Genomic DNA, 14,225 nt, shown 5'->3' on the forward strand with positions numbered 1-14,225 from the left:
TTTTGAGTTTGGTAAACTAATGATTTGGTATGTGTAGTTTGGAATTAAGCTAATTGAAAATAAAAATGTTCAAGTGTGTGTTCTAATGACTTGACCAATTAGCAATCATATGCAGATATTTATATGCTAATATGTGTGCAAGTAATCCTCTCCAAATAGTGTGCATGAGATGGGGTAGTGATCCATTTAGTCTTGATTCTTATTTAGATGTTATAGTTGGGGCATTTGGTGATGGTTATGATATCTTAGTAGAGACCATGGGCAATGGTAGGTGGTTTTTTGGCAGGAGAGGCTACCAATAGGCATTACCTTGCAATAATGCATTATACATTCTAGAGTGGCTTTAGAGAGGCAGGAAATATTTCTAGTAGTAGGTCATTGCACAATAAGGTCGATAGGCATCTGGTTAGTTAGATAACATCGATTCAGATGGCTTTCCCTTGCTGATTTTTCTAGTGGGCCTGGTTTAACATTTCGTTAATTTTCTCCTTGATCCACATTCATCTAACCTCAATTCTAGGTCACTGTTGCAAGTTTTAGTTGGAGAAGTAGGTGAAAAGTAGAAGAAAATGATGTGTAATCAGAACATGAGGAACAATCTAAGGCAATGGTTGAACAAGTTTAGACACTAGTAGAGCTAGTACAATTACAAATTCTTCAATTCTATAGCTTGTTAATGAGGAAACAAAAAATTTAGTTGCACATGACTAGTGGAGAGGATGGAAACAGTCAGAGGTATTTGTGTGAGAAATTAGAAAGGGTAGTAGGTAGAAAAGGGTTGGGTTTCATGAGATGACCTTATTTTTTATCTGGAGTGTGCAAAATCTTCTCAAAACAATGTTTGCACCAGTCCCTACCTATTCAATTTTTAAAACCAAGGTACCCAAGCTTGATTTTTTTATCTAATTTCTAGGGACTGAAGAACTCTGAAAAATATTTCTATCATTGAGCATGATATTTTTTTATTATGTTGACTTTTATAATTATAAATTTCTGTATTAAAATTTTCTTTCTTTTGGACCTTCATGTTCTTCCTAATAGAAAAGGTAGAAGGGGTATTCCCAACTTCTGTTATTACATATCTAAATGGTATAAAGCTCAACCACATTCTAATGTTTTCAATGGCCACCTTCATAAGCTTAAGTTCCTCTTACCAATCATTGTTGTGCATTAGTATGCTTGTTGAGAGGGTAAGATGCTAGAATTAATATAATAATAGTAATAACAATGCAAGCCACTTTAAATGCACCCTAGAAAATATAAAAACCTCTACAATAATGAGGGAAATCTTGCATTTTAATCTCTCTAGTTTTCTGTTGCATGTGTTGCTGCTTACAACATAAGATTTGTTTCTATGTGGCCTTTAAATAGTGTTGTGGGAAGTGGGTCCATCGGTAACACATTTTCTAATCATGTTGGATATCATCGCGCATTGACATGATTATAAATTAATTCTTTATAATGTCCTCTCTTGTCAAGACTATTGACTTATAAGTTTTCTTCTGATTGTGTAGTTGGGGGTTGTCCAAATCATGTTAAAACCCTAAATACACCAAACTTGCAAGCCAATTCTATCAAATGAGATACTCAAGATGTGGATATTCATCTTTTTGATGACCCTTTTAGTGTTGTTTATATGCATAGTGGGGCACATATTTTCTAGGTATGTCTTCTCAAATTTGTTAGTTTAATTACTGAATTGAGTAGAAGGTTACTAGTATTTTGCAAAGTAAAAATAGTATGAGTAGAAGGAAATCAACATTTCTCAAAGTAAAAATAGTAGAGTTGGCATATGTCAAGTTATATATTTTCTAGATATTCTTTTTTCAATATTTATAGTAGATTACATATTCAAATTTGTTAATTTAATTATCAATTTGACTAGTAGAAAAATATCATTTCATAGCAAAAAATATAACAGATTAAAAATAACATTTCACAAAGAAAGAAAAATTAACAGAGTATGTTGTCCCATAAAATAATCTAGATTAATGCGATTAATTATTACCTTATTATTTCATGTTCATAATTCTAAAATATCTCAAAATTATTTTCTTCTCTTACAGGAATATCTATCTGATTTACTGGGTTCAAAAACTGTGGCACAACTTTCACCTGTACTTAAATTTTACTAGGTATATCTACGCTTTCCATAGGCAATGGAATTTTTAACTTCCCTTTAAACATAAATATTTTCTAACGTACCATATACTTGCCAATAGAAGTTGATTTCTTAAGTTTTTACAGCTTCCAGTATATGACAAGGTTTATTGTGCTTCATGTCATTTACAGTACTCTATTATATATGTCTTCTACTTCATATCATTTACAGTACTTTGTATTCTGTATTTATTCAACATCATTCATTTTATTATTATTAAATCTTTTCGTTTCACTCAAAACTTGAAATTTGTGAAATTGTTTTGAACATATATGCCTTTGAACGTGATCATGGGATTGCAGACCGAGACATCTAGAGAAATGGTGTAAATCAATATTAATAGTCACATGTGGAGAAGCTTGTCCATTAAGATTAGGATTCTTAGTTTTCATTAAAGTATTCTTCAAATTCTATCTATTAAGATTAGGCTTCTTAGTTTTCATCAAAGTATTCTTCAAATTCTATCTATTCTTATTTTTGTAAAGGAAACCTCTAGTGCACAAGAGAAAACGTATGCCCAATTGTTGCACCTATCATGTCTTCTCATGTTCAAAATTCTACTTTCTTAAGATCCATTTTGTCTTGCTCTTCAATAAAAATTTGAAGTAATTTATAGAGTGATCAACTTAACTATGTTTCATAAATTATCTATTTCTTACATTTAGATTCTCCATAAACATATAGTAAAACTTGATGTTGGCTTTCAAGGGGATCAACAAACTGTCATAGACAGTCTTAATATCATGCAGGAGGAAATGACTCCTTCCTCATACAAAATTGAAAGCAATATATTGAGGGAGCAATTAATAATGCTAACAAAATTTTGTAGCCATATTTGACATTTGCATAGATTGGGAATAGTTTTCTATCAATGTCCAACCTGATTAATTATAGGACATGTCTTTTTTCTGCAAAATAAAGATAAATTTAGATGTTGTTTGGCCTATTCTAAATATTTCATAATTCTGACCTTCCCCAAGCAAGGTAAGATCCTTGTCTTTCCTTAGTAAACTTTTTTAATGTTCAACCCTATAACCGATTCTTTGAAAGGGATTCATAGTACCATTAGTCTAGTACGAAAATATTATAACCCTTAACAACTTCTACATTTTATATATGATTCATGCTTTAATTATAAAAAAATGCTTATTTCACCCAATATGTTTCAAATTGTTCATCTGGGATCTTGTCCACGTGAGAAATATACTAAAATTTAATTTAATACTCACAACCCTAAACCTAAAATTTTGCTCGGCACTTAAAAGTTGCTTGGCATATGAAGGTGCTGAGTGCAAGTTTTGCTCGGCACTTGCTCAACACTTGAAGGTGCTGAGTCACAGATTGCTCGGCACTTGATGGTGTCGAGTGACAAGTTGCTCAACACCTGATGGTGTCGAGTGATAGGCAACAGGTGCCGAGTAAACTCGGCACACAAAGGAGAAAGCTCAACCCTAGTGGATGTAGAGTGAGCTTGGCTCACAAAGGAAATGCTCGGCACACACAAATGCAGTAGGTGCCGAGTGTTCTATTTCAACTGAAATATTATAACTTAAAGAAATTCAAGGTGAATGCTCTCACCATTAAAACCAGAAACCCAAAGCTTTAACCTTTCAAACAAACTTGTCAAATGCAATGAATAGAAGAGAAAGATAGATTCAATTATGCCTAGTTGCTTTCTATTCAATCTCTCATTAAACTATTACAAAATCTGGGAGCATTTAGCTTCAACCAAAAAATCCTAAAATAACCCTAAACTGATAATACTTCAAACTTCAATAAACTTTTAAACTTGCAACTCTAATGGCTGCATAAAATGGTGCCTGGAGCAATCACTGCTTCAATAGGACAAATCCAAACAACAACAAACTTACAGAGTGAACAAGGAAACATGTGCAACTACAGACACAAACTTCTTTCCTTCTTCCTTCTCTCCTTCTTCCTTCTCAGCTCAGCTCTACAACTTGTCTCCGATCTGCTTGATCTCTCTTAATGAATGAATAAACATTCCTTTTTGTCATATCTTTCCCCCTCAACGTCCAAATTCAAAATCTCACCCACCAAAAATAAATGTCTACCATTCATGGATGCCTGCAGTGACTTGACAAGGTAGATGGGTGTGGTGCTCAAGGACAACCTGCTGGCTCTTCAACGTTCAAGTTTTCCAACACTCCCTCTTTGTCCCAAGCCAAACAAACAAGGATCACAACTGATCCAAATCAACTACACCAAGACTCTCTCTTAAGTATACAAAAGTTCCAATGCCTAATGGCTTGGTGAAAATATCTGCTAGCTGCTGCTCAGACTTGCAAAATTCCATCTTGATATCCTCATTCTCCACCAACTCTTTGATGAAGTGATATCTGATCTCAATATGCTTGCTTCCTTCATGAAATACTGGATTCTTAGACAATGCAATTGAAGAGATGTTGTCACAATAAATTGTGGTTCCATCCTCTTGCCTTTCATTTGAATCTGTCAAGATCCTCCTTAGCCAAATAGCCTGACATGCTACTGCATTTGCTACTATGTATTCAACCTCTGCTATAGATTGAGCAACAATAGGTTGCTTCTTGGATGCCCATGAAATTGCACCCGATCCCATATGAAACATGTATCTGGAAGTGCTCTTCCTATCAACTATACTTCCAACCCAATCATTATCCGTATAACCAACCAACTTGAAATCATCATTTGCAATATATAAAATCCCAAATCCCTTGGTACCTTTCACATACCTTAGGATCCTCTTTTCTGCTTGCCAATGAGAATCTTTTGGTGTTTCCATAAATCTGGAAATCAGACTTACTACATGCATTAGGTCTGGTCGAGTATCAGTCAAATACATTAAACCTCCAACCATACTCTTGAATAGTGTTGGATCCACTCTCTTGCTAGAGTCTTCCTTGCTCAACTTCAGACCTACTACTGTTGGTGTGGGGGTTGCCTTACTGTTTTGCATTTTAAATCTCTCCAAGATCTACCCTACATACTTTTCTTGAGAGATGAAGATGTCATCATGCATTTATTTTATTTCTATGCCTAGAAAGTATTTCAAGAGACCTAAGTCTGTCATTTCAAATTCATTTTTCATGGCCTCTTTAAACTCACCAATTAGAGCCCTATCATTTTTAGTAAAAATTAAGTCATCTACATACAAGACAACAATCAATACATTACCATTTTCTACCTTGATGTAAAGAGTGAGCTCAACATTGCTTTTGCTAAAGCCATTACTCATCAAATATGAGTGAATCCTACTGTACAATGCCCTTGGAGCTTGCTTGAGCCCATAAAGAGCTCTCTTCAATCTATATACTTTATTCTCTTCACCTGCAACTTCATAACCAAGTGGCTACTCCACATACACTTCTTTTTTCAATACACCATTTAGGAAGGCGGACTTCACATCCATTTGAAATACCTCCCACTTGTGTTGAGTTGCAATTGCTATGACAGCATGCACGGTTTCCATTCTTGCAACATGGGCATATGTCTCATCATAGTCTCTTCCATATTGCTATTTGTAGCCCTTGACTACCAGCCTTGCCTTATGCCTATCAATCTTGCCTTCAGCATTGCATTTGGTCTTGTAGACCCATTTCACTCCAATCACATGCTTCTTTGGAGGCAATTCAGTTACCTCCCATGTCTCATTTCTTTCTATGGCATCTATTTCCTCATCCATGGCCTTACACCATTTCTTCTCCTTAATAGCTTCTTCAAAATATATTGGATCGCTATGAGAAAATAATGCAAAATTAACACTCTCATCATAATCTTTATACCTTTCATCTTGATATATCTCCCTAAGACTCTTGGTCTTTCTTGGTAATAGGGAGGAGAGTGTGGGATTAGAATCTTCACTTCTGCTACATTGTCGACTTGGTCAGTCTTCACTGGTACTTGGCACTGACACTCGGTTATGCCTAGAGGAGCTTGGCAATGACTGAATCTGCTTGCCTTTTCTTTTATTTGCTCCTTCTTCTTTCTATTCATCAATGTCTTTTTGATTCATAATTGGCACTTTACTTGAAGTAATTGGTGACTCATCAATTTGTCCATACCAAGATTGATTTTCAAGAAATTCCACATCTCTTGAAAGCATCATCTTGTTGTTCAATGGGTCATACAATCTGTATGCCTTTGATTCTGAGTTGTACCCTGTAAAGATGCACTTCACACCTTTTGTCATCCAATTTTTGCCTTTTCTCTTTAGGCACATGTGCATATGCAACACATCCAAACACCCTTAGGTGTTCAACTATCCATCTTCCTCATGACCATGCTTCTATTGGAATTTTGTCATAGATTGCCTTTTTAGGACACTTATTAATTAGGTAAACTGTTGTTGCCACAGCCTCTCCCCAAAATTCAGTTGGAAGACCTTTCTCTTTCATCATGCTCCTTGTCATTTCAACAATGGTCTTGTTCTTTCTTTCAGCCACTCCATTCTACTGTGGTGTATAGCTGGCTGTGAGCTCTTTCTTTATGCCATGTTTTCTGCAAAAATTTACAAAAGAATTGGAGGTATACTCCCCTCCTCTATCTGATCTTAAGACCTTAATATAGTGTCCACATTCTCTTTCAGCCTGGGCTTTAAATTCTACAAATTTATCAAATGCTTCAGATTTATTTTGAAAAAAATACACCCATGTCCTACGACTGAAATCATCAATGAATGTCACAAAATAAGTACTCCCCCCAATGGAAGTAACTTGCATAGGACTGACTAAGTTAGTATGCACTTATTCTAATGGATATCTAGCCCTCCTAAAATTTCTAGAATTAAAGGGAAGCCTATGTTGCTTACCCAAAATACAAGCCTCACATTTGTCACATGAATTTCCTATATGTGGCAAACCATCTACCATTCTTTTATTTGACAATAAATTTAAACCAACATAGCCATAATGACCATACCTGAGATTCCACAACTGTGAAGGGTCTTTAATCACACTCCTTAGAGCTGATTGTGTGTGAGGTGCAGCACAAACTTGAGATGAGAAACATGTCTCTATCCTCAAGGGAACCATTCTGTTCTTTGTCATTTGAACTGCTGCAAGTAAGTTCTTGCTCCCATCTTTTTCATGGATGACACACTTGTTATTCTCCATCAGCACCTTGTATCCATTTTGAATGAGCTGACTAATACTCATCAAATTGTGCTTCATACTAGGGGTGAAATACACATTTTGTATTTCCTTCTTCTCACCTTTCTTGGTGCGGACCATAATAGATCCTTTGCCAACAACTGGTAGGGTTCCATTGTTACCCATCTTAATTTTTGATTTGAAACTCTTGTCAATGAATGAAAACAAGGTTTCATTACCAATCATGTGGTTGCTACATCCACTGTCGAGGTACCAAACCTTAGGGCTTCTTTTTTCACCAACATTACACATGATGAAGGCAGTGTTTTCACTTCCCATATTCACGTCAGCCACATTTTCTTGTCTTGACTGATCTTTCTACTTCTTCCAACATTCATTTGTATAATGCTCATATTTATGATAGTAGTAACATTCTACATTACTTGTATATGAGTTGTAGTTTTTCTTACCTCCTCTTGAGGTATTTTGAGAGCTACTTGCTCCATTTGCTCTTCCTGAGCTTTCTGCTGCAGCATTCCTTTGTCCTCCATTACCTTGACCTCTACCTCTGGAGTTTCTGCCTAAGCCATTTCTTCCTCTCCCCCTTCCTCTTGGATTTGATTGAGCCTTGAATTATTTCTCTTGGAAAGAAGAAGATGCGGATCTATTGATCCTATGATCATGGGTTTGAAGTGTACCCATCAACTCATCCATTGTCAAAATAGTGAGGTGTTTTGCCTCTTCTATGGTCATGACCAAATTGTCATATTTATAAGGTAAACTCTGCAATATCTTTTCCACTATCCTCTGCTCTTGATAGTCTTCTCCATTTAACTTCAATTGGTTAATCACATTTGAGGTCCTTGAACTAAAGTTTGCAACTAATTCATTTTCCTTCATCTGAAGGTTCTCAAACTCCCTCTTTCTGTTCTGTAGCTTTACAGTACGAACTTTATCAATCCCCTTGAAGTTTGTCTCAAGGATATCCTATGCTTTCTTTGCATAATTTTCTGCTACAATCTTTGGAAATATTGTCTCTGTCATTGCTGCTTCAATAAGACTTAGTGTCTTTGCATCTTTCCTCCTTGACTCTTTCAAATGAGTCTTCTCTGCATTTGTGAGAGCAGCATACTGAGTTGGGTCTGTTACATTATTGAACCCATTAACTACAAACTCCCACAAATCATTTGCAACTATTATAGTCTTTATCTTCTTTGCTCATGTATCATAATTTTTCCCATTAAAGGATGGTGGCTGCTGCCATATCTTTCCTGCAACTCCTACCATGTCAAATAACCCAAGAAAAAAAATGCCCTAACTCACTATGATGTGGGGCCTCAAAGCTCTAATACCATGTGAGAAATATATTAAAATTTAATTTAATACTCACAACCCTAAACCTAAAATTTTGCTCGGCAGTTAAAAATTTCTTGGCACATAAAGGTGCTGAGTGCAAGTTTTGCTCGACACTTGAAGGTGCTGAGTCACAGATTGCTCGACACTTGATGGTGCTGAGTGATAGGTTGCTCAACACTTGATGGTGCCGAGTGACAGGCAACAGGTGCCGAGTAAACTCGACACACAAAGGAGAAAGCTCAACACCATTGGATGCCGAGTGAGCTTGGCTCACAAAAGAAATGCTTGGCACAAGAAGAACTCAGCACACACAAATGCAATAGGTGTCGAGTGTTCTGTTTCAACTGAAATATTATAACTTAAAGAAATTCAACGTGAATGCTTTCACCATTAAAATTAGAAACCCAAAGCTTTAACCTTTCAAACAAACTTGTCAAATGCAATGAATAGAAGAGAAAGATAGATTCAAGTATGCCTTCTTGCTTTCTATTCAATCTTTCATTAAACTATTACAAAATTTGGGAGCATTCAGCTTCAATCAAAAAATTCTAAAATAACCCTAAACTAATAATACTTCAAATTTCAATAAACTTTTAAACCTGCAACTCTAATGGCTGCATACAATGGTGCTTGGAGCAATCACTGCTTCAATAGGACAAATCCAAACAACAACAAACTTTTAGAGTGAATAGGGGAAACACGTGCAACTACAGGCACAACCTTCTTTCCTTCTTCCTTCTCTTCTTAGCACTGCAACTTGTCTCTGATCTGCTTGATCTCTCTTAATGAATGAATAAACATTCTTTTTTGTCATATCTTTCCCCCTCAATGTCCAAATTCAAAATCTCACCTACCAAAAATAAATGTCTACCATTCATGGATGGTTGCGGTGACCTAACAGGGTAGATGGGCATGGGACTCGAGGACAACCTGCTGGCTCTTCAACGTTTAAGTTTTCCAATAGCCCAGTGATACAAGACTTTGTAAAAAGGTATCTTCATAAATATTATTATGATCTAAAGTTCAAGACACCATTGATTAGAGAAAGCTCATATTGTAAATATAATAACAAGAAAAGAAATTGAATCAAAGAAGATGAAACACACAATAACAAAAAATTATCGTTGTTTGGCAAAACATGATTCAATTTCTTTGCTTGTTATTATATTTTCAATTGGTATCAGAGCTAGTTTGGCTTGAGAAAAGATGGTAGAAGAAGATGATGCTGATTTTATCATTGAGAGGATGAAGTTGAGGCTATAGAGGAGGATGCTAAAGAATGTGAGGATGAACTCTATGAAGCTGGTGTTTATATGGCTGAGGAGGAGTATCAAGAAGAAAGATTTATGAGGTTGAAGGAAGAGAATTTCCTAGTCATAGACCAACTATTTTGTCTGCACTATAAGTTGGAGATTTTGTGTCGTATAATGAATATTCAAAAAGATAATTTTGACAAAGAGGGGGACTTTTTTGAAGAATTTTTTTTCTAGAAGAAGAGCTTTATCTTACAAAAATGTATGACTTGCCGAGAGAAAAATTTCCTCTTGGTGAAAACCAATCACAAGAAGATTGTGAATGCCTTGCAACTGAAGATCTAAGGAGCATGAGGAATATAGAGCTCAAGAAGGCTAGTGAAAGCCATGGGCTCAAGGCTGCACATGATCCAGAAGCCTTTAGCACATCAGAGAATAAGAACTCTGATGATTTATTGTTGTAGATTGCAATTGTAGAAGTAGAATGGAATGCATTAATTGCAATCTTCTCTGTGAAATGTGGTGTGCAAGAAGGTAAAAGGGTGAAAGATGTTCTATAAGAAACAATCAGTATAAAAGGTAATGCCAATATTGTGTCTATTGCAACTGAGAGAAGAGTTCGGTGTATTAGCCAAGAAGAGGGTCAAAAAGCCCAATTTATTTTTGAGTTTGCAGGAAAGAATTACTCTTCACTCGCCTCTGAAGTACATAACACTCCACTACCTATTGAAATTTGACAATGTCATGGCAAACGAAATTGGGAGGACACTTGTAAGATACAACCTCCTCAATATTGTGAAAGGAGGAGATTGGATGGTGAGGGGAACAATATTGTTTCCCATTTTGATTATGCATAGATAGTAGATGATATTTATTTATGCACACATCTCCCTGGTGATCATTTAATAAAAATACATTCAAATGTGCAAATAGAGAATTTGTTTGGAGAGGGTCACGATGGAAATTACGTGGGTGTAAGATTATTTAGTTCTTCAGTTCAAAGTCTGGGATCAAAACATGGTATTCAAGATCATTAGTGTCCATCCAATTTGAATGTTGTAAGTTTGCATGATTGGGATTTTGAAGGAGATCACAGAAGTCCAATCTTTGCTTAGTGCTCAAATATTGATTGGGATTCTTATAGAACACACCACAATGATAAAGAAAAGCCATCAAGTGCTACTAGTCATGGTAGACTTTTGCAACATACCAGTTAAGATAACTCTGGCCCCTACGCAAGTCCAGAGGATGGTATAGTTTGTGATATACAACAGCACACAGACAATATTATCCCCTCAACCCAAAACATTTGAAATGAATTTCCCTTAGACTCCTCTCTGTGTGATGCTAGAAGCTTAAACAGTTTGGAAGACCATGGTAATGATTCACAATATCATACACAACCTGCAAACAATTTTGCTGGATCAAACAGTGTAGAAAGTGAAGTTGACTATGGCCTGGGAGGCCCTTTTACTGGTCATCATGAAGAAAGTACCATCAATTTGCTAACTACTGAAGAATAGATAGATGCTTATAGCATGGGGGAATTGATAAAATCTATGGTAAAAGGTGTACTTATTGAGTAAGTGAATGCAATCATATCAAAATTTGTAGAGAAGGTAAGAATATATACAACACATCATTTGGCTATCCACCAACCATGGTTTCTTCTTGAATCCTAGATGCATATGAAGATAATGTATGAGGAGCATCTTGTCATAGATTTAAATGATGTTATGTAGAGATTGAAGGAAATGGATGCAGGAAAGGTGTTTGGAAAAGTGATGAATGTTACAAGTTCTTTCGAGGACAAAAAAATATATTGTGCACCTGTCAAAATTGGAGGACAAGATATTTTTGAGTCTGATTTAATGTGGAGAAGACTCATCAGGAGTGTGCTAGAGAAAAGTTTGGCAGCTTAGAAATCGTCTCAAGGCTTCATTGTCCTCTGACATTCTAAAAAGTAGCAGGGAATGCCATGATGCATGGTTGTGCTAGTTGGACTTCACGGGGGAGATTGTTGGGATACGAAGTCCAACACATATAAACTAATGTTTCTCAACCATTCTTTATCAACTCAACACATTACTATATGCTTATGTATGAATCTAATCTCTATTCCTTTATTCTTGAAAAACTCAATACAAATATAATTATGTAAGTAAATTGGATTGGGTGATGTTCTAAGTTTGTTGTGTGCTTAGTAATTTTTCTTTAATGTTGAAGCCTATAGTTAATTCCATGAAATGGATTCATAATTCCCATAGTCTAGTACAAAAAAGACTTAGAACCCTTAACAAATCCAACTATTTTTTGCACACTTAATGCCTTAATTACATACAAATTCTTATTTCACATACTCTATTTTAAAATTTTCATTTAGGATGACATTAAGAGATACCACTGTCAAAAAAATGAATCATATATGTATTAAAATAAGAAAAATGTTCCTTAACCCTTTTTTGTCAACCTAATGCGTTATTATATACCTGTGTACATTCATGATCTTCATTGCTCTCTACTTGAGGTGTTCCTAGTGGTTTGAATTCTAAATAATTGGTAATGTTTCAGGCTTGATGGCTTAAATTTAGAGGATGCATTAAGTCATTTAAGATGTTTCTTAGGGTCATCATGAAGGAAATTCCACTTTATTCCTTTATTGATATTTGGATTGTGTGATAAAGTTTTTTTCTCTATATTTTTGGGGTACATTTCTTTGTGTTTATATTTTTTATGTGATATTTCTTATTATTTATTTGTACTACAAGTTTATAGAATCTCATAGCAAGGAGATAAAATATAGTTGTGTACAAGTCTAAGAACAATTTTATGATCCATGTTCTTCGTTGTAGATTAGTTATTGTTAAATATTTATGTCTCTAGTGTGGCATATTATAGTAGGGAGTAGGATTTATGAAATTTTTTACTATGGACTATTTATGTTGATTATGTATAATTAGTAGATTATGGTTATAGATTAAATAACTTTTTGCAATGTCATAGATTTAAAACATGTTACATTTCAATCACATGTAATTGGAATGTCAATTTCCCTGAGATTGTATTATATTATAATATATCTTTATGCATTGCACTCATAAGCGCTAAATTCAACAATACCACCCAGATTTTATTTTATTGCATTCCAAACACACTACATTTTATTTTCTTATTTTTAAGCATCCCAGTTTTAAAAATTACTTCTGACTGCACAAATTTGTTCTTATAGTTATTTAAAATGTTCCTCTAGATTTAATATTTATATCTCTTTCTTAATAATAATATTTTTTTGCTTAGCCAAAAAAATTGTTTCTTGGAGCACTTTTGGTATCCTATTATGTCTATGCTCTTATCATTATCTAGCATGTTCAAATATTCTTTTTCATTGACCAAATTGTGTCTTATTAAACATTTCATATACATATACTATTGAATAAGCTTTATATTATATGGAAATATATCAACATCATCCATCTTTGTGATAAAATCAATCCAAATATAGCAACGTCAAAAGTATGTCAACAATCAACTTCATCCAAGTTGAAACATACTAAGTTACATTTTCCTCCTATTATCAAACCGAACTTGAAGATTTGTGTCAATATTTGTCTCATCACTGTCAACTATAGTTTCTTGGGAATTTTAGGAGCTCCATGTATAGATGTTGACTCTAACGATTGTAGTACAAAAAATTGAAATATATAGTAGTATTATTGTATGTTTGAACATAAGTAGAGATAAATAGTTATTGAAATTAAATTACGGTGTGGCTAATTCTTATAAGGAGAAGAGGTTTTGTGGTACTAAAGGTAAGAAAAAATTATTTGAAGAAAAATAATGAATTTGGGTATCTGTAGGATCATGGTGTGCCAAAAAGTGACGACTTGAAAATTATATAGTTCTAAAATGTCTCAAAGCATTAAAATATATTCCAACTTTTTTCCCACCCATCTTAATACTAAATGAAAATAGTTAATACACTTATAAGTCCTACTATATCTTTCGATACCAACCCTATATGGTCAACTTAAAAAAAATCCTAACAATGTGTTTTTGGCCTGTTCTTGCATGTTTTTTACTTCAAACATGTAGCTGATGACTTTTTTTTCACCAAATTTTGACGAATTGAAAAGGGTTTTTTAAGAATGTTCTTAGCTTTCCATAAATGAAAAACTTGTCAAATTATGAGTTCAGTAAGTAATTATTACTTATTTTCTAATGGAGTTATGTATAAAGTGTTGATTGACACACTACTTGAAAAATAACTATAACTTTAAAATGGTAAAACATTTTTGAAATCTAAAAGATGCATCAAATTCTATGTTTAGTCTACTACAAGGAAAAAAACATTAAATTTAGCCAATT

At 34.5% G+C, this 14,225-nt stretch overlaps 1 pseudogene; it reads left to right on the top strand.

Annotated features, from left to right (window-relative positions):
* The first annotated feature begins 131 nt into the window (after positions 1-131).
* Positions 132-893, top strand: LOC149579884 (protein FLOWERING LOCUS D-like; annotated as a pseudogene).
* Positions 894-14,225: the final 13,332 nt, after the last annotated feature.

This window comes from Cupressus sempervirens, chromosome 1 (genome assembly GCF_028749045.1).
Source record: "Cupressus sempervirens isolate cs-2001-9-10 chromosome 1, ASM2874904v1, whole genome shotgun sequence".
NCBI classification, from domain to species: domain Eukaryota; kingdom Viridiplantae; phylum Streptophyta; class Pinopsida; order Cupressales; family Cupressaceae; genus Cupressus; species Cupressus sempervirens.